The sequence below is a fragment of the Pleurodeles waltl genome, chromosome 12 (assembly GCF_031143425.1).
Source record: "Pleurodeles waltl isolate 20211129_DDA chromosome 12, aPleWal1.hap1.20221129, whole genome shotgun sequence".
Lineage (NCBI taxonomy): Eukaryota > Metazoa > Chordata > Amphibia > Caudata > Salamandridae > Pleurodeles > Pleurodeles waltl.
Genome location: NC_090451.1, coordinates 127,470,258 through 127,497,735, shown reverse-complemented (window position 1 = coordinate 127,497,735; position 27,478 = coordinate 127,470,258). Strand labels below are relative to the sequence as shown.

General features: G+C 44.6%; 4 non-coding genes across 4 annotated transcripts; all 4 read right to left on the bottom strand.

Moving 5' to 3' along the window:
• Positions 1-8,947: 8,947 nt before the first annotated feature.
• TRNAT-AGU (transfer RNA threonine (anticodon AGU)) lies at positions 8,948-9,021 on the bottom strand. The gene has a single exon. It is a non-coding gene; the product is annotated as a tRNA-Thr (tRNA).
• Positions 9,022-9,829: 808 nt separating this feature from the next.
• TRNAI-AAU (transfer RNA isoleucine (anticodon AAU)) lies at positions 9,830-9,903 on the bottom strand. Its single transcript has one exon. It is a non-coding gene; the product is annotated as a tRNA-Ile (tRNA).
• A 15,173-nt stretch (positions 9,904-25,076) lies between these two features.
• On the bottom strand, positions 25,077-25,150 carry TRNAT-AGU (transfer RNA threonine (anticodon AGU)). The gene has a single exon. It is a non-coding gene; the product is annotated as a tRNA-Thr (tRNA).
• A 613-nt stretch (positions 25,151-25,763) lies between these two features.
• TRNAI-AAU (transfer RNA isoleucine (anticodon AAU)) lies at positions 25,764-25,837 on the bottom strand. The gene has a single exon. It is a non-coding gene; the product is annotated as a tRNA-Ile (tRNA).
• Between the last annotated feature and the right edge of the window lie 1,641 nt (positions 25,838-27,478).

Sequence of the window (27,478 nt, the reverse complement as noted above, 5' to 3'; positions counted from 1 at the left end):
ACCATTACTTAGAGATTGGATGAACCATTAGGGAAGGGTCGAACATGGGTTCACCAGAGTGGTCTACCAAGACCTGAGGTCTACTTCAAAGGCAGAACGGGGTATGAGTAGTTGACCCAAATCCCCAGTCTTTTATACTCTTTCTGGATGAAGAGGAACCTCTGTCAAGGAGAAGAGCAGAAACGCTGGATGAAGAGTACTGCCTTTTTGCTGTGTTACTTTGCTGGATTGGCCTGCAGTGGCTGCTTCTGCCTTAAAAGAGAGCAAAGGGTGAACCTTGCTGTGTATCCTGCTTGAGGGAGTTCTCCAAGGGTTTGGAGTAGAGCTTGCCTCCTATTGGAAGTCTTAGGGACACTAAAGACTTCAGTTTCATCTGCCTACAGCACTGGAAACTGAGTGTTTTGTGCTGTTCAAGAAGAAAAAACACTGCGCCGCTGTCAACTACACTGCTGGCCTGCACCGTGACCTGCCGATGCTGCAAAGAGCAGCAGTGCCCAACTTCGCACTGCAACCCTGGCCTCACCAATGCCACCATCAGACGCCGCCACCGAGACGCTGCTTTCACCATGACCTGTAGGCCCTGCACTCTGGCATCGCCTTCCTCACACCACAGCCTGGGCATCCCCGACTACTCTGCTACTGCTGACACCTGCACTGCTGCCTGCACCGTGGCCTGTAGACACTGCTTGTGAGGTACATGAAGCACCATCCCAACCCACACCGCAGCCCCGGTCCACCAACGCCAGCACCAGGCATCCCTCTCAGCACCATGACCTGTGGATGCCGCACTGAGCCCATCCCGCGCTGCACCGCCGACTTGGGCCTACCAACGACGGCGCTACAGCAACATGGTGCAGGTGATGCCTGCACCATGACCTGTTGAAAAAGTATGTCGACCCGCCCCACTTCACACTGCAGCCCTGTTCTCACCGACGCCGCTGGATGCCGTCACTGAGTCGCTGCCACCATCGTGACTTGTGGGCACCGCACCTCACATCGTCCCGCTTTGCACCACAGCACTGAAGCCATCCACACCAGCGCTCCTGACTTCATCAGCCCAAAGTTCCATCCACAACGTATGCCACTTCAAGGGCCTGAAGACACGCCCGACCTCTGGAACCAACAACACAACACCAGCGACGCCACCCTCCGAATTTCATGTCGAGGATCACGACGCCCTGCAATTCCAAAGGTACTGTTTGTGGATCTTACCGACACTGTAGCTGGCCCACGAAGCTGCAGCTGGCCTGAACTGTTGGTTTTGTTGATCACGACACCATGATGGCTCTAGGTGAAGCTACCAACTTCAAGGAATTGTTTTTTTAAGTTAATTCTTGAGAAAATAATATCTTTATTAATGCATGTTGCATTTGTTTCACTTTGGTCTTGTTTTACACAGATAAATATTGTCTATTTTTCTAAAACTGGTGTGGTGTCCTTTTTTAGTATTTTCACTGTGTTACTGTGTGTTATGTGCAGATGCTTTACACATTGCTTCTGAGATAAGCCTAACTGCTAGTACCAGGCTACCAGGGGGATGAGCAGGGGTTATCTACGCGGGTATCTCCTTATCCTGATTAGATTAAGGGTCCCTACTTGGACAGGGTGCAAACCGACTGCCAACTAGAGACCCCATTTCTAACAGTAGCTAACTCTACTGAAACCAGAAAAAAATCTAGACAGGTATACTTCAAGTGGGGATATGAAAAGTATCTATAGCCAGGATCCGAGGGTTTCACTGTTTCCCAAATATCAATCAGCCCATGCGTTTTCATTAGCTGAGTAAGAGCTTTTAGCACCTGGGGCTTCCTCCCTAGATACCACTTTGTAACCCCACCAAGTATGCTTACCTCTAGATTAATATTAAAGTCACCACATACTATTAAATGCATTGGCCACTCCAATAGCCCCACAGTCGATTCCTCCCCTATCTTGATCTCATCAAAATTGGAACCAAAGCTGAAGCATAGAGTAAATCTTGTTTCCGCTACCCAACTTCTGAGAATCTCCCATGACCCATACTTATCCAACAGCCTTCGATTATATGTAAGCTGGGCTTTCTTCATTCATATCACCACCCCCTATCAGTAATGCTTTGTGAGGTACAGGCAGCCAAGGAATACCCCCTAATTTGCAACAGATCCCTTTTTACCGAAGGATTTTGAGTTGCCTGCTAGCATATTAAATCCAGCCCCAAAGCACAGAGAAACTTGGCCACCTTTACCCTCTTATTCCTATCATTGAGCCTGCATACGTTAACTGTAAAATACATAACTTATCCTTATTAATCAAAGATGAATCATGTACCACTCCTCCTGGCAAACCAACCAATAAAACCAGCACTCCACCACTGAGTCACCCAGATTCTCTACATCATTATGCTCTATTTCCTTCCCTCCCTCTTGCCCCCTCTTCCTCTCTCCAGCCCTACCCCACAATCACTCTCATCCCCCTCCCACAGCTATCTCCCAATGCTCTCCCCTCTTCCCTGCCCTCACCCCCTATGTGAGGCAATCAGACCTTGCATGGTCTGCTATAGATGGTTGAGCTCCCCCTGGCCATCTCCGCAGAGTGTTTCCCACCAAATTGTGTCTATCCAGTCACAAAACATTTATCACTTCCATTTCATTGCACATACCAAAAATAAACTAGAATTGCATGTGCATTAAATATTGTAACCCCTAAATCCAACACCCTATCACAGTGTCAAAAAACAAAAAAACAAGGCAGTGCAACAGTTTAAGTCTTTATCTTCCCAGCTTTCTTGCTTGCACTCCTTGCTCAGTTCAACTCCTTCCCGGGCCTGTAATTGTTTAGACCACGGTCATGGACCTAGCCTTAGCTGCAGCTCCTGCTTCCTCTACAACCTGGCTTCCTCCACCAGATGTCTGCTCCAGTTGCTCCATAACTGATGGACGCGGGAATACTGAATTATAGGTGGCGCTGTTTCTGGCTTCTAACCATGCGATCTCTTTCACACAGCTTTTGCTTTCAAACCTGCCAGCCCGCTTCCCAGCTTGTATTCTGGAACCATTATACCTTTCCATGTTTATTGCTGCATGTTGGACCTGGCCCTTTTTGCAGGGTCATCCCCAAACTTTTTGCCTCCTTCCTCCTATTTTTCCTGACCAGTTTTTGTTGGCTTTTGAACTCTGAGCACTTTACCACTGCTAACCAGTGCTAAAGTGCATATGCTCTCTGTGTAAATTGTACTGTTACTTGGTTTATCCATGATTGGCATATTTGATTTACTAGTAAGTCCCTAGTAAAGTGCACTAGAGGTGCCCAGGGCCTGTAAATCAAATGCTATTAGTGGGCCTGCAGCACTGATTGTGACACCAACACTGTAATCATGTCTCAGACCTGCCACTGCAGTGTCTGTGTTTCCAGTTTTAAACTGTAAATTCAACTTGGCAAGTGTACCCGCTTGCCAGGCCTAACCCTTCCCTTTTTCTACACATAAGAAACCCCTAAGGTATGCCCTAGGTAGCCCCATGGGCAGGGTGCAGTGTATGGTTAAGGTAGGACATATACTAATTTATTTTATATGTACTGATAGTGAAATATCGCCAAATTCAGTTTTCACTGTTGCAAGGCCCATCTCCCTCATAGGTTAACCTGGGGGCTGCCTTTAAACATTATTAAAGCGTAGATTCACTTTGTTTTGAAAATGCCACTTTTAGAAAGTAGGCATTTTCTTTCTTGAACCATTTTTGTGACTCTGCCTGCTTGTGGATTCCCTGTCAGGGTTAGTTTGACAGTTAGGTTGTTTGCACCTCTCTCCAGACAGTGACACAAAGGGGGCTGGGGTGTAGGCTTCATATTCTGATGAGCCATCTGTTCTAGGAGGGAGGGGAGGAGTGGTCACTCGCACCTGAAAGGGCTGTGCATGTCCTCACACAATGCAGATTCCAACCCCCTGGTGTGTGTCTGAGGCCTTACCTGGGCAAGGCAGGATTTCACAAACAAGTGAGACTTTTCTTTGAAGTAAGCCTACTTCAAAGGCCAAAATGGGTATAAGAAGAGGACCCAAAACAACAGACTTTGGACACTTCTTAGGGTAGACACTCTACCTCAAAGACACTTCTGGACAAGAAACCTGCTGGTGAAGAATCCCTGAAACAAACCTGCCAAGAGGAACTGCCTGGCTGCCCAAAGGACTCACTGGGACTGCTTTTCTGGCAAGGACTGATGCCTTGCTGTTGCCCTGCTGCCTTGCTGCTCCCTGGCTATGCTGAGAAGTGCTCTCCAAGGGTTTGGATAGAGCTTGCCTCCTGTTCCCTGAAGTCTCAGGACCAAAATGACTTCACTCCAACAACTGGGCTCCTTGTGCGGCAAAAATTCAACGCACAGCCTGCTAAACATGACGCACAGCCTGCCACACGGTCAGAAATTCACCGCACGCTGAACTGGGATGATGAAGCGTGACTTCGCAAGGAGAAGATTGACGCAGCGACTGCGTTGCGACCAGAACTTCGACGCACGACCACCGGATCGACGTATAGCTGACCCGGGACGACCGGCCTGAGTTCCAGAGAGAAATTGACGCAGCGTTTGTGACTTCACTCCGCAAGCCCGGAATTCCACGCTCAATCGCCGGGGCACCAGAAATCCCCGCAAACCAAAGAGGAACCAAGTCTGCATGCCGGAAATCAACACAAAACCTTCCCCTGCGTGGAAAATAACAACGCGAGTCGGTGTGCGAAAGGACGAAACCGACGCACACCTCCCCGTTTTCCACACATCGCCCCGTCTCTGCGGTCCCTTGCGGATATTTTGAACGCGAACCAGGTACTTTGTGCTTGCAAGAGACCTTTATTGTTTTTAAGAGAACTTTACTTGTTTTTAAAAGACTTAAGACACTTTATATCACTTTTACAGTGATATCCTAACATCTACCTATTGTATGTTAATCGTTTTGAACTGCATCTTATTAGATAAATACAACAAGCACACCTGCCTGCTGTCCTGGGGGCTAGGATGCAAGGCAGCCGCTTGTTCCTGCCACCGCTCGCACTGCCCTAACCGCTTGCACCAGCAACTTTGGGCCCTATCTGTAATGCTGCCGAGAGCCGGGCCACGAGTAAATATTCAGCAATAATGCTTCAGCTCACACACTGCCCCAGCCTCCTGTGGGCTTCTCGTACTACAGCCTGAGGCACCATGAATCCCACACAGCCAGCTCTGTGAAGGCTAGTCAGGAGGAGCTCTATTCAGCTGTTTCAGCCGGCCGCTACCCTATGCCAATGTATTAGTTCCATGATCAGTCTGCTCCACCTGATGCAGAGCTCCCCCTGAGTGGTGTTGGGGTTTGAGATCTTTTTGCAGAGCCAAATCCTCACTGTTGAGGTGTCCATAGGCCTCCATTTGTTCCTCTTAAATAAGTTGGCTTCTTTGGCCTGTGTTGAGGACCCCATGACCTAGTACCTAGTAGCCGGAGGGGCTCCTACGTTCACAGTTAGGATCAAAGGATTGTTATCGCTCTCGCACCTGTTGGGGATCTCAAACCTTCCAAAATGGTTTGCTAGGGATTCCAACAGTAAAATGTACTCAATAGTTCTGATTCCTTTAAAGGTGGGGAGCTTTGACTTTTTAGAGCTTGCTCGGCTGAGATTAGTTTGAAAATATTTAGGAGGTCGTTCATTATTCCTTGTTCTTTAACAGTTCTTGTGATAATATGGGGATTTCTCAGACCCCTGATGTTAAAATTGCCTGTCAGCACGACCTAATGTATGGCATATTTGAGCAGTATAGTTTCAAGGCAGCTGCAGAGATCGTTAGTTGTGCTAAGTCTCTGAGCTTTTGTGAATTATGGTACCAGTTTATCAGGAGTAAAAGTGTATTTTTACGGCAGAGTGCTAGCCTGGTTGTCAGTGCCACTTATAAGGCCGGGGAGGCTTGGTTCAAAGGCATATGGTGGCCTTAATTGTTTGCTTGATAAAAATTAAAAATACAACCAAACAGGTTTGCACATTTCACTGGTTTGAAGAGCTCATAATAGTCTTGTAGGACTGAAGGGCTAAGTGCCAATGTTTCTTGTAGGCATATTATGTCACTTCTTTTCAGCAGTGCAACTGCTGATTTGCTTGTCAAGATTGTCTTCCGGCCTTCCACGTTCCATGGTGTGATAACGACTGGTTCACCTCTATTTGTTTGAGGGTCAGTTCTCTATCCCTCCACCGATTATTTGGCGTAATATGATCAATCCTGTGGAACTAGAATCTTAGATCATTCAGATGTGCCATCCTATAATGATCTGTCATGGGATATCTACTGCAAAAAGAACAAATGATGGACTGAATGCTGAACAATGCAATTATTCACCCACAGTCAAACAAATCTGGGTTTAATCCATTTTTTTTTTTGCTCACCACGCCACCCCAGTTTGGACCCAGCTGTATGCAAATCAGGCTTGACCCCGCTCCCTCTGGGAACAGTCAAACCCGAACTGCCCAGCCAGGTCCTCCTTGGACTGGAAACAAGTATCCTCGGACCGGTTTTCAGAGTATCACCCTTCATTAGGCAGGGTAACTTGAATCCAGTGCTCTCCAATGCTCCTGAATCCGTAACTTAAGACTGCGGTACGTGCTGTTAACATAAATCATATTTCAGCAACAGTCTGTTATAAAGATCTCAAATTGAGTGTTGCAGTTGATAAAGTGTTTAACTTTATGCACACGAGAGCTATTGTATTTAAACTCTTTAATCTTATTCTACCCATTTGTGCAATTGCAGCACGTATAAAATTCCAGGGATTTATCCGGTAGCCGTGTATCTTCAAGTTCTAATGACGTTACATAGCTGGGACATAAAAATCCCTAAGCGTGTGTCCTCTTTTATACACCACCATTGGATTTTTGCTTATTTTGCCCAGCACACCGGGAATCTCCAGCAGGAGATGCCAATGTTTCTTTAATACCTTAAAAATCCTATGACTACATAAGGTGTATCTTGTGACAAGTGCTAGTTTAGCTTGTTTCCATCTAGCCTCCCTGCCCTTAGCCATAAGAGTCCCCTCTCTCTCTGGGTACATTCTGTACTCTCCTTTCTGTTATACTAAGGGCCACATTTACAACAAAATGGAGCATCAATCACGATGCGCTATTGTGCTTGCCCAGCCCTGCGCTCTCCTAATGACACCATGGTAACGCTGTATTTACAACACAGCGCGCCATAGCACTCGTTAGCACAACTGCGTCAAAATTTCTGACCCAGTTGTGCCGCTTTGCTGGACTAGTACCAAACATTTTGGCGATAGTCCAGCAAAGTTTGGGGAGACCCATTTAAAACAGCCTAATGTCACTTTCACGCCTGACCTTGAGCAGGTGTTAAATAAATGACACTAGAATGATGCAGTGAAACTGTGTAAATGTCACTGTGCCATTCCTGCACGCCTCCTAGAGGGGAACGCCTCCCTTGTATACATTATACCTGGCACAGGTATAATGTGGCACAAGTTTTACAAACTGGCGCAATGGTTTCATTGGGGCAGTTTATAAATATGGCAGGAGGTGGGGGACTTTTGTGCACCAAAAAAATAACTCTACGGTAGCGGAAGGAGCATGTAAATGAGTCCCTAAGCATTTTAGGATCGTAAAATTTGTCCAGGAAACATTTCTTTCCATCATTGATGTTCATCTTGAAATTATCTTAAAATGATCAAGTTCCCTATATTTTCACGTTATACAGATCATTTCACCAAACAGGATATTTTTAATTACAGATTGTGCAGGTGGGCTCGAACCATGCAATATGGAAGGTTGCCCTGGTGCTGCCTGTGCTGTGCCTGTTCTTGGGGCACTGAAGCTTGAATCCCCTCTGCCTGTTCTGTAATAGTGTCGGTAACTGAAGGTTACCCTGCTGCTGCCTGTACTGTGTCTGTTCTTGCGATGAGCAACTTGAACCTCTTCTGCCTGCTCTGTAACAGTCTCAGTAACTAAAGGTCACTCTGCTGCTGCCTGTGTTGTGCCTGTTGATTGAAGCTTTCATCACTGCTGCCTTACTGTGCTTTGATGTGTGTGAATGCTGGGGAAATCTTCTCACTGAACAAAGTCAAACTGATTGGCTTTGTCAATGGGTCTTTGAAAGTCAAAAATATTCCAGTTGTTGGTACAATACAATCTCACTGTAACATGAAATAAAATCATATCGTTTATTTACCATGCATAGTTAATGAAAACCATTTGGTGACTGAAACAGCTCTCTAAAAGACCCCTGCTGGCAATAAAATACAACATAAAGTTCATCAGTCACATGTATAATTCTTGCATCTCTAGAGTAACAAAGTGTAGCACAAGTATTTCCCATAAGCCCATTGCCCAGCTGTCCCTACCCAAACTCGCTTGTGTTTCGATTAGATCATGTGCAATCATCGAGCAGTTAAAGTGCACGCTTGCAAAATACATATTAATTCAGCAATGCGTCTAGAATGGTCGCTTCTAGTGCGAATGGCAGCGCAGATAAGGTGTTATTATTGTTTATTTGGCCACAGGTCAAAATCGCTTCTCAGTCCACCTCTGTCTTTTAAATGATGTAGAGCCGTCCAACACTTACACTGCATATGGTGTTGAGCAGCAAAGAACTTATTTATCAGTAAAAGGGCCCATTAGTTCAAGCATGACGGGGCCTCCGAAACAGACTTTTGGATATAGATAGCCTCACAAATAACATGCAATAAATAACAATCCATGATTCAGAGCCAATGAACAGCCTACATCTATCAGTACATAGGACCCAGACTACATTGCTGCCAACTGAAACTCAATTGTTGCCATAGGCAGGTAGATTTTAACATAAAAAAAATAAAAATAAAAAAAAAAAGAGTTAATTAGCTTGGAAGGGGACTCATGGTATAATGCATAATTATAAGAGCGTGGGTTTGCAAACTATCTATATGTTTTTTGTCAGTTTATTTTTTTTAATCTGTTTGAAAAATGCTTGAAAACTAAGGCACTGCTGAGATTCGAACTCAGGATCTCCTGTTTACTAGACAGGCGCTTTAACCAACTAAGCCACAGCGCCACCCCATCGCTGACGTCACTGTGTCTTAGTCAGTGTTAAAAATGCCAGCGTGTTCAACTGTTTAAAGCCTCCGTTTCTTTTCATCTGATCCCAACAAAAAGACGAGAGAAAAGCAGACTAAGGAATGGACCTGTAAAAAATAGGTCATGAAAAGATTATATCGGCACACATAAATATTTCTATTGATTTCGTAATGTTTTAAAGTATAAACGCCATACACTGGTGGACGAAGTGTTTAACATTCGTGCAAGCTCAACATGCAACCGAAAGAGCAATGATACAAAGATCACCAATATGTACAAGACACGTAAATGAATTTGTGCGTAGCCCACGTGTCCTCCCTACTCCTCACGTGACCCCTAGCAGCCCTGTCCAGTGCTTCACAGAGGTCCCTGACACGCACTGGGTAAAGCAAAGCCCCAGAGAGCTCCCAGAGATAGGAAAGTGGTTTAGACGTTCTACTCGCTACATTCTTTCCATCTCCAAAGATGACGTTAAGCTAACTTTCCCGGTATAGCCGAGGGACCCGCCACTCTCGGAAAGAAAGCGAGATTGTTTTGTCCATGCAGATCCCGAAATAAAGAAAGCTTGAAGAAGTGCGGGTCGAGTGTACCTAGAAAACGCTGAGGATGGCGCTTCAGCAAGTGTCAACTATAACTATTACAACATCCTGTAATCGCTCACACTTTTATTTGGTAGAATAAAGAAAAATCTATTCTGTAAACTGCTACTTAAAAGGTCCTGCAGGATGTTTACGTGGTTTTCTAGTTCGTTAAGCTGCAAAGGAAAAGTGGTAGTAATAGATTACTGGCCCGTACGGGGATCGAACCCGCGACCTTGGCGTTATTAGCACCACGCTCTAACCAACTGAGCTAACCGGCCACACCCCAACTGAGGCTCATGCATTGGTAAATAGCTGTATACTGATAGAGCACAGGAGGCTCTGTTTACGGATTCCTTCAACAGACGTGGGATGAGTAATGCTTATGCCATCATCCTTTCCCTCAAGACATTTACGATGAGTAATGCTTATGCCATCATCCTTTCTCTCAAGACATTTACGTGCTCTGGCAATGCTAAGTAAATCCACAACTTCAAACAGAAGGAAGCTACAACTACATAACACCGACATTATATCAATAATTGTACTGAAGGCGACAGGCTATCAAGAACCACAAGAGCCCCAACTCCAGGGAAAATGGACTGAAAAGTAGAATCGCTCCATAGACCCCGTCCAAGTACTGTGCATATGCAATCTTATGCTACTTTGTTGTTTCCTGTTCTACAGGTTGTCCTCATGCTTCTCGAGCTCAATCTATAGCACACACTATCATAAATTGTACTCTCCGTCCCTAGCCCTTCACTTCCCGTACCCTTTTCTCGGCACTCCTTCAACAACTCTTTTCCCGCCCAATACATTTTCATTGACTTTGAATACTTTTAGCACCTTTTTGGGGTCGAGCCTTCGCTAAAATGCGCGTGCGAATGCGTATCGCTTGTGAGACGCTGTAGTAGTTAGAAAAGGGATCGGAGCCCCGTCCATGTCACATCAGAGTCTTTCATTGGTTCGTGGGCTTGCTTTTTAAAGTCTACTTGCTTTCATTAGTGGAAGGCATGCATACGTCATGTCTTTTCCAGTGGTTAGCCCTCCTCGAGTGCAGCGACCAAGTACTGAAAACATACGAGGCTCGCTGTTTTCCATCAGGTTTGCGGACTACTTTTTCTCTTTTTTCACAGCACGATCTCGCTTGGCAGAAGTCTAGCGCTTTGCATGACATCACCCTGTTATATGGTTAATTGCACTTTTGCCGGTTATGCTAGCGCGCCTGGTCCTTAATAAGTAAACTTACAAGGGGATGCGTACAGGCTGATGAACTTTTTGGATCGCATGGAGTATCCTAGATATGTAGTAATTGATGATCATCAATTATCAATGTACGTATCAATAATCAATAAGCAAAACACTAATCATCAATCGATAATGTCAACATTTCATGAATAACCATAACTCAATTATACATTTTATCAATTTTATTTCCCTATTAGTTACAATACTAGTCCATTGATTAATTCAAACTTTATTTGATCAGCTCTGAATTAGTTAATTAGTGATCACGAATAACATAATCTAATCAGAACTTGAGAAAAACATATGCTGTAATGCTTCAGCATAAACTAACACAGATTAACATATCAGCGTTAATGGCAGAGTTCAGTAATCAGTTTAATCAATCATTTGTCACTGTTCACGTCACCTAAAGGAACCTTACCTAACGTAGATTAGCATTTTCATGTGGGACTTCATGCAAAAATAATTTAGAACACTAATTTAGAAAACATATAGCTAAAAGAAAAAGGTATTCAAACAGCGCAATTGGTACTTGGAAAGAAAGGCAAAAAAAAAATTAACAGTCACATTGTCAAAGCTACCTATCCACAGAATAGATCAGCAACAAAGTCAGTCTTCGTCTTCAGGTCATCAATCTATCAGCAACGCATCAGGCTCTCAAGAGCACGAGCCCAATGACAGAATCTCAAATCGCATCTTCTGCCACCTAATATCTGCATCAGTTCTCCCCTCGTATCTCCGAAATGTTTACCTCTTGCCATGACTTTTTTAAAGGTTTTCCAGTCCATCCTCCTAATTCCTAATTGGTCAGTCAATCACCAGTTATTACCGTAACCAATAACCTTAATTTCACAAATCTATGAACTCTAATATTACGCCGTTCTCAGTTTGTTGATTGGTTCACTGTACGGTGTCCTCATCATCGGGTTCATCAGGTATTGAAAATGTTGCATCTTCTTCTCCAGTCAGTGCCTCTATTGTTCAAGTCCTGGGAAAGTACATTGAGTCTGTTTTACACCAGTATTGTTATATGTCTAGTTTCATCATCTCCTATCGGTACATTGCAGAATATTCTAGTTAAGCAGATTTTATTAACATACGCGGTTCATGGTCAGTTCAACGCACCAGCTTCTTTGTAGTGCTAGTAATTCAGCTTCTGCATGAGGCCTGGTAACTAGGCCTCAACTTCGGTTAAGTTAACTCTATAATATAATGCAAAACATAGGTTATACATCTCAATATGACATATTACTACGTTATTATTACTCTTTTTCACATTTTTTATCATTTTAGTACAAGTTCGTATAAGTTGGCTGTCACTCTCTGTGGACACATTTTCAATCGTGCACATTCATTTCTCTACATTTAAATTTTCTATCAATTTCCTGTTAGTCAAAACGCATACACATTCCTTAATCATTTCTAATTAGCATATCTGCTTCAACAGTCCCTCCTCTGATGACTAAATATGTTGTCACACCTTTCTTCACCATCATTGCTTTAATAATTCTGTCTCATCAGTATTTTGTCTTCTTCTCAAATCTTCTCTATGGATTCTTTCCCTATTTCTTTCTTCCCTCCTTTGATTATTTTGCTATTTTCTCAATTTTATCTTTTGACACAATTTACAAGAACCCCATATTCCTAATATACAAGCAATCACAATTAATATTCTCTGTATGATTTTTAATAGTACCCCATTCCAAATTTGACTAAGCCAATTTCCCTCTGAAGCAAATCCTTTTCCAACCTTTTCTCAAACACCTGGTTATTTCAGTTCTTTTAAGTCCTTCCTTGAGTTTGTCAGGTTAGTGAGTAAGTCTCTTATCGCCCTATAATTAATCAGAATATATGAGCAACAATGACTAGAATTAATCATCTCACAAACTCTGCTGTCTTTCGCTAAAAGAACGTCTAAAACAAGCCTATTTTGAAGCTTCATAGCTCTATCCGCGGCTAAATCAGTATCTATAAGGAGTATTGCCCCTGTAAAGTTTGTCAGCATGTTATCCACAATAGTAGACAACTTTCGTATCTTGATGGAATTTAGGATGACTCCCACGGAAGGAATCACTGCACCAAAGTTATCTCCCACCACTGTAGAAGAGTTTTCCCTCCTCTGCCGCTTATGGTGTAATTCAGTCAATTTCGGAAACTTCTTTACGTCATCTATCTAAAATCTTTGGGAAAACTATCCCCAAATAACATGTCCCATACCATCCTCTGGGAAGACGGTAATAAGCATTTGGTCCAGAAATATAATAAATCCTGGGAATCGCTGGGTCCTGACCATTCAAGTTCACTTACTCTGAAACAAAAACACATGCCTACATTCACTCGTTCCCACAAATAAAGTGTCAGTGTGTGATTTTGGCCTATATATACAAAGTTTTCCTACATGTATGTAGTGATCTGAATTCCTGTCCATACACCAGCTGCACCAAATGGCCCTAGCGGATTTGTAAGCCTTGGAGGTACCAGGGGCCCTGGACTGTTGGATGAGTTTGAGAGCATCCTCTGAAATTCCTGGGGTTCTCCAGGTCGACCCGAAATCCTCAAAGCAATGAGGAACAAGGAGTTGTTGAGGATCAAGTGGTGTTGTCGACCTTGGGGATCTAAGAGGAGGTTGGGGAAATGAGGAAGCCAGACCGGACGGTCGGTTGTTAGTTCCAATAAAGTTGGATACCAAGGATGAGCTTGCCAAAATGGGGTTATGAGAACTAGTGTGGATTGTTGTCTGCGTGCTTGTGCAAGGACTCAAGGAATGAGAAGGAAGGGAGGTAAAGAAGAGATGACGGCCAAATCTGAAGGAAATCATCCATGGAAAGAGCCTGCAGATCCGGCCTCCAACTGAAAAAGGAAGGAAAGTGGGAATTGAGGGGAGAAGCAAAAAGATCTATGAACATGTCGCCAAAGATGGAAATAAGATGATTGAACACTGAAGGGTGCAGCTGCCAATTGCTGGAATCGTGAAGATGTCTGGAATACCAGTCTGCAACTGTATTCAGATTGCCCAGTAGGTAAACTGCTCTGACTGAGATTTGTCGAGGAAGACAATATTCCCAGAGATGCTTTGCCAGGGTAGACAAAATCTTGGACCTGGTGCCTCCTAGATGGTTGATATATCTGACGGCGGTTAGGTTGTCCATCCTGAGAAGAATGGTGCAACTTACATGGTCCTTTGTAAAGGAGCGGATGACAAAGGAACCCGCAAGCATCTCTAAACTGTTTATGTGCAAGGACTCCTTCAGAGACCATGTGCCTCCAGTCGAAATCTGACCACATCTTGCGCCCCAACCGGTCCGACTTGCATTGGATTCTAATACAAGATCTGGACGGCAGAGAAGATAGTTCTTCTGTTCCAGGCATCTAGGTGAGTCAGCCACCATAGAAGCTCCTCTTTGGACTCAGAGTCTAGAACAAGTGGATCGGAATAGGCAAGGCCCCTGTGAAGATGGCGTATCTTCAGATGTTGGAGGCCGCGGTAGTGCAGAGGACCTGGGAAAATAGCTTGAGTAGAGGAAGCGAGAATTCCCACTAGATGAGCTAGAGTTCTGAGTGAGATGTGTGGAAGGGACAGAGATTGACGAATTTCTTTCTTGATGAAGGAGACTTTGTGCTGGGGAAGTTGAAGAATTGAAAGAGTAGTGTCTATGGGAAAGCAGAGAAATTCCAATTTTTGAGTTGGAACAACAGCTGATTTCTGAAAGTTGATGAGGAATCCCAATTTGAGTAGAAGATCTTGACAAAAATGTACACGAACAAGGAGAAGGTCTTTGTCTTGTGCCATCAGGTTAAAATTGTCTAGGTAAAGAATCAGACGAACACAGTGAGAGCTGAGAAAGGCCGCTACAGGCTTGAGAATCTTGGTGAAACACCAAGGGGCCGAAGAGAGACCGAAAGGAAGAACTTTGAATTGGTAGAAAGAGTTTTGCTGAAATTGAAGACATTTTCTGTGTGAGGGATGAATAGGTACCATGAGGTAAGCATCCTGAAGGTCTAATCTGACCAACCAGTCATTTTGAAGTAAAATATCCCTGAGGTGAAGGATAGTCTCCATCTTGAAATGTCGATAGACAACAAAATTGTTGAATTTTTTGAGGTTCAGAACTAGTCGAAACTTCAGATTTTTCTTTTGGACCAGGAAAATGGTAATGAGAAAACCCGAAGAGTCGAACTTAAATGGTTCTATGGCCTGTTTGGGGTGGAGAGACTGGACTTCGTTGTGGAGAAGTTGGTTTTCTTCTTGAGAAAAAACAAGGGGAAGAGGAAAAAGGTACTGACTTGGGGGTTGATAAAACTCTGAGAGGTAACCTTGAATGGATTGAATAATCCTGGGATCTGACGTGAGAAACAACCATGAATCTAGAAACAAAGCTAGTCTGCCTCCTCCCTGAGGAAGACCAGAATTGGAAACACTTACCGGAAATCTGCTCTCCTTGCTGACATAACACCTGTTTCGATAACCTCTTGAACTGTGGGGGTAGAAGCGTGGCTTGTATCCTGTGTAGGTGTCAAGCTGATTCTGCTGGTTGTAGGGGTCTCGATTGGTATATTTACTTCTGAGGGAGCAGCCGGCAAAGCGACTCCTGCCTTTGCCGGCCCTGGCAAAAACCTGTGACGAAAATATCTTTTTAATAGAAAGACGAGCTATGTCCAGGGTGGCGAAGGTGGAGACGTACTTACCCAGTTCCTTTATGAAGGAGTCTCCAAATAACAGACCTTTAGCCGAAGGGCCCTCATCCTTAATGGCCAAAGATGCCAGTTTAGGATCGATCTTTAGAAGGAGACTCTTCCTTCTTTCAATAGACAATTGGGTTTTCGCATTCCCAAGCATACAAATAGCGCGTTGCGCCCAGTTAGAGAAAACCACAGGGTCTATTGGAGAATTTTCTATTTTGGCCTCCTCAGCCAAATCAAAAATCCTGGTGAGAGGTCCCACCAAATCCAAAAGCTTATCTTGGCAACCTTGGCAACCCGACCAGGCTCTATCCACACCTTCCTTAGGGTCTTTCCAAAATTTGGTAAAAAACATGAGCATATTTGGATCAATCACAGGGGTAGCAGTGACATTGTCGAGTAAAGAGGGACGGGGACATTCAGATTTGAGTTTATTCCTGGTAACCTTGTCTAGAGAGTGACGTAAGTAAAAAGAGACATAATCTGCCACATGGTCAGCAGGATACCATTACTTAGAGATTGGATGAACCATTAGGGAAGGGTCGAACATGGGTTCACCAGAGTGGTCTACCAAGACCTGAGGTCTACTTCAAAGGCAGAACGGGGTATGAGTAGTTGACCCAAATCCCCAGTCTTTTATACTCTTTCTGGATGAAGAGGAACCTCTGTCAAGGAGAAGAGCAGAAACGCTGGATGAAGAGTACTGCCTTTTTGCTGTGTTACTTTGCTGGATTGGCCTGCAGTGGCTGCTTCTGCCTTAAAAGAGAGCAAAGGGTGAACCTTGCTGTGTATCCTGCTTGAGGGAGTTCTCCAAGGGTTTGGAGTAGAGCTTGCCTCCTATTGGAAGTCTTAGGGACACTAAAGACTTCAGTTTCATCTGCCTACAGCACTGGAAACTGAGTGTTTTGTGCTGTTCAAGAAGAAAAAACACTGCGCCGCTGTCAACTACACTGCTGGCCTGCACCGTGACCTGCCGATGCTGCAAAGAGCAGCAGTGCCCAACTTCGCACTGCAACCCTGGCCTCACCAATGCCACCATCAGACGCCGCCACCGAGACGCTGCTTCCACCATGACCTGTGGGCCCTGCACTCTGGCATCGCCTTCCTCACACCACAGCCTGGGCATCCCCGACTACTCTGCTACTGCTGACACCTGCACTGCTGCCTGCACCGTGGCCTGTAGACACTGCTTGTGAGGTACATGAAGCACCATCCCAACCCACACCGCAGCCCCGGTCCACCAACGCCAGCACCAGGCATCCCTCTCAGCACCATGACCTGTGGATGCCGCACTGAGCCCATCCCGCGCTGCACCGCCGACTTGGGCCTACCAACGACGGCGCTACAGCAACATGGTGCAGGTGATGCCTGCACCATGACCTGTTGAAAAAGTATGTCGACCCGCCCCACTTCACACTGCAGCCCTGTTCTCACCGACGCCGCTGGATGCCGTCACTGAGTCGCTGCCACCATCGTGACTTGTGGGCACCGCACCTCACATCGTCCCGCTTTGCACCACAGCACTGAAGCCATCCACACCAGCGCTCCTGACTTCATCAGCCCAAAGTTCCATTGACAACGTGTGCCACTTCAAGGGCCTGAAGACACGCCCGACCTCTGGAACCAACAACACAACACCAGCGACGCCACCCTCCGAATTTCATGTCGAGGATCACGACGCCCTGCAGTTCCAAAGGTACTGTTTGTGGATCTTACCGACACTGTAGCTGGCCCACGAAGCTGCAGCTGGCCTGAACTGTTGGTTTTGTTGATCACGACACCATGATGGCTCTAGGTGAAGCTACCAACTTCAAGGAATTGTTTTTTTAAGTTAATTCTTGAGAAAATAATATCTTTATTAATGCATGTTGCATTTGTTTCACTTTGGTCTTGTTTTACACAGATAAATATTGTCTATTTTTCTAAAACTGGTGTGGTGTCCTTTTTTAGTATTTTCACTGTGTTACTGTGTGTTATGTGCAGATGCTTTACACATTGCTTCTGAGATAAGCCTAACTGCTAGTACCAGGCTACCAGGGGGATGAGCAGGGGTTATCTACGCGGGTATCTCCTTATCCTGATTAGATTAAGGGTCCCTACTTGGACAGGGTGCAAACCGACTGCCAACTAGAGACCCCATTTCTAACAGTAGCTAACTCTACTGAAACCAGAAAAAAATCTAGACAGGTATACTTCAAGTGGGGATATGAAAAGTATGTATAGCCAGGATCCGAGGGTTTCACTGTTTCCCAAATATCAATCAGCCCATGCGTTTTCATTAGCTGAGTAAGAGCTTTTAGCACCTGGGGCTTCCTCGCTAGATACCACTTTGTAACCCCTCCAAGTATGCTTACCTCTAGATTAATATTAAAGTCACCACATACTATTAAATGCATTGGCCACTCCAATAGCCCCACAGTCGATTCCTCCCCTATCTTGATCTCATCAAAATTGGAACCAAAGCTGAAGCATAGAGTAAATCTTGTTTCCGCTACCCAACTTCTGAGAATCTCCCATGACCCATACTTATCCACCAGCCTTCGATTATATGTAAGCTGGGCTTTCTTCATTCATATCACCACCCCCTATCAGTAATGCTTTGTGAGGTACCGGCAGCCAAGGAATACCCCCTAATTTGCAACAGATCCCTTTTTACCGAAGGATTTTGAGTTGCCTGCTAGCATATTAAATCCAGCCCCAAAGCACAGAGAAACTCGGCCACCTTTACCCTCTTATTCCTATCATTGAGACTGCATACGTTAACTGTAAAATACATAACTTATCCTTATTAATCAAAGATGAATCATGTACCACTCCTCCTGGCAAACCAACCAATAAAACCAGCACTCCACCACTGAGTCACCCAGATTCTCTACATCATTATGCTCTATTTCCTTCCCTCCCTCTTGCCCCCTCTTCCTCTCTCCAGCCCTACCCCACAATCACTCTCATCCCCCTCCCACAGCTATCTCCCAATGCTCTCCCCTCTTCCCTGCCCTCACCCCCTATGTGAGGCAATCAGACCTTGCATGGTCTGCTATAGATGGTTGAGCTCCCCCTGGCCATCTCCGCAGAGTGTTTCCCACCAAATTGTGTCTATCCAGTCATAAAACATTTATCACTTCCATTTCATTGCACATACCAAAAATAAACTAGAATTGCATGTGCATCAAATATTGTAACCCCTAAATCCAACACCCTATCACAGTGTCAAAAAACAAAAAAACAAGGCAGTGCAACAGTTTAAGTCTTTATCTTCCCAGCTTTCTTGCTTGCACTCCTTGCTCAGTTCAACTCCTTCCCGGGCCTGTAATTGTTTAGACCACGGTCATGGACCTAGCCTTAGCTGCAGCTCCTGCTTCCTCTACAACATGGCTTCCTCCACCAGATGTCTGCTCCAGTTGCTCCATAACTGATGGACGCGGGAATACTGAATTATAGGTGGCGCTGTTTCTGGCTTCTAACCATGCGATCTCTTTCACACAGCTTTTGCTTTCAAACCTGCCAGCCCGCTTCCCAGCTTGTATTCTGGAACCATTATACCTTTCCATGTTTATTGCTGCATGTTGGACCTGGCCCTTTTTGCAGGGTCATCCCCAAACTTTTTGCCTCCTTCCTCCTATTTTTCCTGACCAGTTTTTGTTGGCTTTTGAACTCTGAGCACTTTACCACTGCTAACCAGTGCTAAAGTGCATATGCTCTCTGTGTAAATTGTACTGTTACTTGGTTTATCCATGATTGGCATATTTGATTTACTAGTAAGTCCCTAGTAAAGTGCACTAGAGGTGCCCAGGGCCTGTAAATCAAATGCTATTAGTGGGCCTGCAGCACTGATTGTGACACCAACACTGTAATCATGTCTCAGACCTGCCACTGCAGTGTCTGTGTTTCCAGTTTTAAACTGTAAATTCAACTTGGCAAGTGTACCCGCTTGCCAGGCCTAACCCTTCCCTTTTTCTACACATAAGAAACCCCTAAGGTATGCCCTAGGTAGCCCCATGGGCAGGGTGCAGTGTATGGTTAAGGTAGGACATATACTAATTTATTTTATATGTACTGATAGTGAAATATCGCCAAATTCAGTTTTCACTGTTGCAAGGCCCATCTCCCTCATAGGTTAACCTGGGGGCTGCCTTTAAACATTATTAAAGCGTAGATTCACTTTGTTTTGAAAATGCCACTTTTAGAAAGTAGGCATTTTCTTTCTTGAACCATTTTTGTGACTCTGCCTGCTTGTGGATTCCCTGTCAGGGTTAGTTTGACAGTTAGGTTGTTTGCACCTCTCTCCAGACAGTGACACAAAGGGGGCTGGGGTGTAGCCTTCATATTCTGATGAGCCATCTGTTCTAGGAGGGAGGGGAGGAGTGGTCACTCGCACCTGAAAGGGCTGTGCATGTCCTCACACAATGCAGATTCCAACCCCCTGTTGTGTGTCTGAGGCCTTACCTGGGCAAGGCAGGATTTCACAAACAAGTGAGACTTTTCTTTGAAGTAAGCCTACTTCAAAGGCCAAAATGGGTATAAGAAGAGGACCCAAAACAACAGACTTTGGACACTTCTTAGGGTAGACACTCTACCTCAAAGACACTTCTGGACAAGAAACCTGCTGGTGAAGAATCCCTGAAACAGACCTGCCAAGAGGAACTGCCTGGCTGCCCAAAGGACTCACTGGGACTGCTTTTCTGGCAAGGACTGATGCCTTGCTGTTGCCCTGCTGCCTTGCTGCTCCCTGGCTATGCTGAGAAGTGCTCTCCAAGGGTTTGGATAGAGCTTGTCTCCTGTTCCCTGAAGTCTCAGGACCAAAATGACTTCACTCCAACAACTGGGCTCCTTGTGCGGCAAAAATTCAACGCACAGCCTGCTAAACATGACGCACAGCCTGCCACACGGTCAGAAATTCACCGCACGCTGAACTGGGATGATGAAGCGTGACTTCGCAAGGAGAAGATTGACACAGCGACTGCGTTGCGACCAGAACTTCGACGCACGCCCACCGGATCGACGTATAGCTGACCCGGGACGACCGGCCCGAGTTCCAGAGAGAAATTGACGCAGCGTTTGTGACTTCACTCCGCAAGCCCGGAATTCCACGCTCAATCGCCGGGGCACCAGAAATCCCCGCAAACCGAAGAGGAACCAAGTCTGCATGCCGGAAATCAACACAAAACCTTCCCCTGCGTGGAAAATAAAAACGCGAGTCGGTGTGCGAAAGGGCGAAACCGACGCACACCTCCCCGTTTTCCACACATCGCCCCGTCTCTGCGGTCCCTTGCGGAGATTTTGAACGCGAACCAGGTACTTTGTGCTTGCAAGAGACCTTTATTGTTTTTAAGAGAACTTTACTTGTTTTTAAAAGACTTAAGACACTTTATATCACTTTTACAGTGATATCCTAACATCTACCTATTGTATTTTAATCGTTTTGAACTGCATCTTATTAGATAAATACAACAAGCACACCTGCCTGCTGTCCTGGGGGCCAGGATGCAAGGCAGCCGCTTGTTCCTGCCACCGCTCGCACTGCCCTAACCGCTTGCACCAGCAACTTTGGGCCCTATCTGTAATGCTGCCGAGAGCCGGGCCACGAGTAAATATTCAGCAATAATGCTTCAGCTCACACACTGCCCCAGCCTCCTGTGGGCTTCTCGTACTACAGCCTGAGGCACCATGAATCCCACACAGCCAGCTCTGTGAAGGCTAGTCAGGAGGAGCTCTATTCAGCTGTTTCAGCCGGCCGCTACCCTATGCCAATGTATTAGTTCCATGATCAGTCTGCTCCACCTGATGCAGAGCTCCCCCTGAGTGGTGTTGGGGTTTGAGATCTTTTTGCAGAGCCAAATCCTCACTGTTGAGGTGTCCATAGGCCTCCATTTGTTCCTCTTAAATAAGTTGGCTTCTTTGGCCTGTGTTGAGGACCCCATGACCTAGTACCTAGTAGCCGGAGGGGCTCCTACGTTCACAGTTAGGATCAAAGGATTGTTATCGCTCTCGCACCTGTTGGGGATCTCAAACCTTCCAAAATGGTTTGCTAGGGATTCCAACAGTAAAATGTACTCAATAGTTCTGATTCCTTTAAAGGTGGGGAGCTTTGACTTTTTAGAGCTTGCTCGGCTGAGATTAGTTTGAAAATATTTAGGAGGTCGTTCATTATTCCTTGTTCTTTAACAGTTCTTGTGATAATATGGGGATTTCTCAGACCCCTGATGTTAAAATTGCCTGTCAGCCCGACCTAATGTATGGCATATTTGAGCAGTATAGTTTCAAGGCAGCTGCAGAGATCGTTAGTTGTGCTAAGTCTCTGAGCTTTTGTGAATTATGGTACCAGTTTATCAGGAGTAAAAGTGTATTTTTACGGCAGAGTGCTAGCCTGGTTGTCAGTGCCACTTATAAGGCCGGGGAGGCTTGGTTCAAAGGCATATGGTGGCCTTAATTGTTTGCTTGATAAAAATTAAAAATACAACCAAACAGGTTTGCACATTTCACTGGTTTGAAGAGCTCATAATAGTCTTGTAGGACTGAAGGGCTAAGTGCCAATGTTTCTTGTAGGCATATTATGTCACTTCTGTTCAGCAGTGCAACTGCTGATTTGCTTGTCAAGATTGTCTTCCGGCCTTCCACGTTCCATGGTGTGATAACGACTGGTTCACCTCTATTTGTTTGAGGGTCAGTTCTCTATCCCTCCACCGATTATTTGGCGTAATATGATCAATCCTGTGGAACTAGAATCTTAGATCATTCAGATGTGCCATCCTATAATGATCTGTCATGGGATATCTACTGCAAAAAGAACAAATGATGGACTGAATGCTGAACAATGCAATTATTCACCCACAGTCAAACAAATCTGGGTTTAATCCATTTTTTTTTTTGCTCACCACGCCACCCCATTTTGGACCCAGCTGTATGCAAATCAGGCTTGACCCCGCTCCCTCTGGGAACAGTCAAACCCGAACTGCCAAGCCAGGTCCTCCTTGGACTGGAAACAAGTATCCTCGGACCGGTTTTCAGAGTATCACCCTTCATTAGGCAGGGAAACTTGAATCCAGTGCTCTCCAATGCTCCTGAATCCGTAACTTAAGACTGCGGTACGTGCTGTTAACATAAATCATATTTCAGCAACAGTCTGTTATAAAGATCTCAAATTGAGTGTTGCAGTTGATAAAGTGTTTAACTTTATGCACACGAGAGCTATTGTATTTAAACTCTTTAATCTTATTCTACCCATTTGTGCAATTGCAGCACGTATAAAATTCCAGGGATTTATCCGGTAGCCGTGTATCTTCAAGTTCTAATGACGTTACATAGCTGGGACATAAAAATCCCTAAGCGTGTGTCCTCTTTTATACACCACCATTGGATTTTTGCTTATTTTGCCCAGCACACCGGGAATCTCCAGCAGGAGATGCCAATGTTTCTTTAATACCTTAAAAATCCTATGACTACATAAGGTGTATCTTGTGACAAGTGCTAGTTTAGCTTGTTTCCATCTAGCCTCCCTGCCCTTAGCCATAAGAGTCCCCTCTCTCTCTGGGTACATTCTGTACTCTCCTTTCTGTTATACTAAGGGCCACATTTACAACAAAATGGTGCATCAATCACGATGCGCTATTGTGCTTGCCCAGCCCTGCGCTCTCCTAATGACACCATGGTAACGCTGTATTTACAACACAGCGCGCCATAGCACTCGTTAGCACAACTGCGTCAAAATTTCTGACCCAGTTGTGCCGCTTTGCTGGACTAGTACCAAACATTTTGGCGATAGTCCAGCAAAGTTTGGGGCGACCCATTTAAAACAGCCTAATGTCACTTTCACGCCTGACCTTGAGCAGGTGTTAAATAAATGACACTAGAATGATGCAGTGAAACTGTGTAAATGTCACTGTGCCATTCCTGCACGCCTCCTAGAGGGGAATGCCTCCCTTCTATACATTATACCTGGCACAGGTATAATGTGGCACAAGTTTTACAAACTGGCGCAATGGTTTCATTGGGGCAGTTTATAAATATGGCAGGAGGTGGGGGACTTTTGTGCACCAAAAAAATAACTCTACGGTAGCGGAAGGAGCATGTAAATGAGTCCCTAAGCATTTTAGGATCGTAAAATTTGTCCAGGAAACATTTCTTTCCATCATTGATGTTCATCTTGAAATTATCTTAAAATGATCAAGTTCACTATATTTTCACGTTATACAGATCATTTCACCAAACAGGATATTTTTAATTACAGATTGTGCAGGTGGGCTCGAACCATGCAATATGGAAGGTTGTCCTGGTGCTGCCTGTGCTGTGCCTGTTCTTGGGGCACTGAAGCTTGAATCTCCTCTGCCTGTTCTGTAAGTGTCACCTGCTGCTCCCAGCTGCTGCCTGTCCTGTTCCTGTTCTTCAGATAATTAACCTGAACCTCTTCTGCCTGTTCTGTAACAGTGTCGGTAACTGAAGGTTACCCTGCTGCTGCCTGTACTGTGCCTGTTCTTGCGATGAGCAACTTGAACCTCTTCTGCCTGTTCTGTAACAGTCTCAGTAACTAAAGGTCACCCTGCTGCTGCCTGTGTTGTGCCTGTTGATTGAAGCTTTCATCACTGCTGCCTTACTGTGCTTTGATGTGAGTGAATGCTGGGGAAATCTTCTCACTGTACAAGGTCAAACTGATTGGCTTTGTCAATGGGTCTTTGAAAGTCAAAAATATTCCAGTTGTTGGTACAATACATTCTCACTGTAACATGAAATAAAATCATATCGTTTATTTACCATGCATAGTTAATGAAAACCATTTGGTGACTGAAACAGCTCTCTAAAAGACCCCTGCTGGCAATAAAATACAACATAAAGTTCATCAGTCACATGTATAATTCTTGCATCTCTAGAGTAACAAAGTGTAGCACAAGTATTTCCCATAAGCCCATTGCCCAGCTGTCCCTACCCAAACTCGCTTGTGTTTCGATTAGATCATGTGCAATCATCGAGCAGTTAAAGTGCACGCTTGCAAAATACATATTAATTCAGCAATGCATCTAGAATGGTCGCTTCTAGTGCGAATGGCAGCGCAGATAAGGTGTTATTATTGTTTATTTGGCCACAGGTCAAAATCGCTTCTCAGTCCACCTCTGTCTTTTAAATGATGTAGAGCCGTCCAACACTTAAACTGCATATGGTGTTGAGCAGCAAAGAACTTATTTATCAGTAAAAGGGCCCATTAGTTCAAGCATGACGGGGCCTCCGAAACAGACGTTTGGATATAGATAGCCTCACAAATAACATGCAATAAATAACAATCCATGACTCAGAGCCAATGAACAGCCTACATCTATCAGTACATAGGACCCAGACTACATTGCTGCCAACTGAAACTCAGTTGTTGCCATAGGCAGGTAGAATTTAACATTAAAAAAAAAAAAAAAAGAGTTAATTAGCTTGGAAGGGGACTCATGGTATAATGCATAATTATAAGAGCGTGGGTTTGCAGACTATCTATATGTTTTTTGTCAGTTTATTTTCTTTAATCTGTTTGAAAAATGCTTGCAAACTAAGGCACTGCTGAGATTCGAACTCAGGATCTCCTGTTTACTACACAGGCGCTTTGACCAACTAAGCCACAGCGTCACTGTGTCTTAGTCAGTGTTAAAAATGCCAGATGCTACAGCGTGTTCAATTGTTTAAAGCCTCCGTTTCTTTTCATCTGATCCCAACAAAAAGACGAGAGAAAAGCAGACTAAGGAATGAATGTGTGCGTAGCCCGCGTGTCCTCCCTACTCCTCACGTGACCCCTAGCAGCCCTGTCCAGTGCTTCACAGAGGTCCCTGACACGCACTGGGTAAAGCAAAGCCCCAGAGAGCTCCCAGAGATAGGAAAGTGGTTTAGACGTTCTACTCGCTACATTCTTTCCATCTCCAAAGATGACGTTAAGCTAACTTTCCCGGTATAGCCGAGGGACCCGCCACTCTCGGAAAGAAAGCGAGATTGTTTTGTCCATGCAGTCCCCGAAATAAAGAAAGCGTGAAGAAGTGCGGGTCGAGTGTACCTAGATAACACTGAGGATGGCGCTTCAGCAAGTGTCAACTATAACTATTACAGCATCCTGTAATCGCTCACACTTTTATTTGGTAGAATAAAGAAAAATCTATTCTGTAAACTGCTACTTAAAAGGTCCTGCAGGATGTTTACGTGGTTTTCTAGTTCGTTAAGCTGCAAAGGAAAAGTGGTAGTAATAGATTACTGGCCCGTACGGGGATCGAACCCGCGACCTTGGCGTTATTAGCACCACGCTCTAACCAACTGAGCTAACCGGCCACACCCCATCAGAGACTCATGCATTGGTAAATAGCTGTATACTGACAGAGCACAGGAGGCTCTGTTTACTATTCCTTCAACAGACGTGGGATGAGTAATGCTTATGCCATCATCCTTTCCCTCAAGACATTTACGTGCTCTGGCAATGCTAAGTAAATCCACAACTTCAAACAGAAGGAAGCTACAACTACATAACACCGACATTATATCAATAATTGTACTGAAGGCGACAGGCTATCAAGAACCACAAGAGCCCCAACGCCAGGGAAAATGGACTGAAAAGTAGAATCGCTCCATAGACCCCGTCCAAGTACTGTGCATATGCAATCTTATGCTACTTTGTTGTTTCCTGTTCTACAGGTTGTCCTCATGCTTCTCGAGCTCAATCTATAGCACACACTATCATAAATTGTACTCTCCGTCCCTAGCCCTTCACTTCCCGTACCCTTTTCTCGGCACTCCTTCAACAACTCTTTTCCCGCCCAATACATTTTCATTGACTTTGAATACTTTTAGCACCTTTTTGGGGTCGAGCCTTCGCTAAAATGCGCGTGCGCATGCGTATCGCTTGTGAGACGCTGTAGTAGTTAGAAAAGGGATCGGAGCCCCGTCCATGTCACATCAGAGTCTTTCATTGGTTCGTGGGCTTGCTTTTTAAAGTCTACTTGCTTTCATTAGTGGAAGGCATGCATACGTCATGTCTTTTCCAGTGGTTAGCCCTCCTCGAGTGCAGCGACCAAGTACTGAAAACATACGAGGCTCGCTGTTTTCCATCAGGTTTGCGGACTACTTTTTCTCTTTTTTCACAGCACGATCTCGCTTGGCAGAAGTCTAGCGCTTTGCATGACATCACCCTGTTATATGGTTAATTGCACTTTTGCCGGTTATGCTAGCGCGCCTGGTCCTTAATAAGTAAACTTACAAGGGGATGCGTACAGGCTGATGAACTTTTTGGATCGCATGGAGTATCCTAGATATGTAGTAATTGATGATCATCAATTATCAATGTACGTATCAATAATCAATAAGCAAAACACTAATCATCAATCGATAATGTCAACATTTCATGAATAACCATAACTCAATTATACATTTTATCAATTTTATTTCCCTATTAGTTACAATACTAGTCCATTGATTAATTCAAACTTTATTTGATCAGCTCTGAATTAGTTAATTAGTGATCACGAATAACATAATCTAATCAGAACTTGAGAAAAACATATGCTGTAATGCTTCAGCATAAGCTAACACAGATTAATATATCAGCGTTAATGGCAGAGTTCAGTAATTAGTTTAATCAATCATTTGTCACTGTTCACGTCACCTAAAGGAACCTTACCTAACGTAGATTAGCATTTTCATGTGGGACTTCATGCAAAAATAATTTAGAACACTAATTTAGAAAACATATAGCTAAAAGAAAAACGTATTCAAACAGCGCAATTGGTACTTGGAAAGAAAGGCAAAAAAAAAATTAACAGTCACATTGTCAAAGCCACCTATCCACAGAATAGATCAGCAACAAAGTCAGTCTTCGTCTTCAGGTCATCAATCTATCAGCAACACATCAGGCTCTCAAGAGCACGAGCCCAATGACAGAATCTCAAATCGCATCTTCTGCCATCTAATATCTGCATC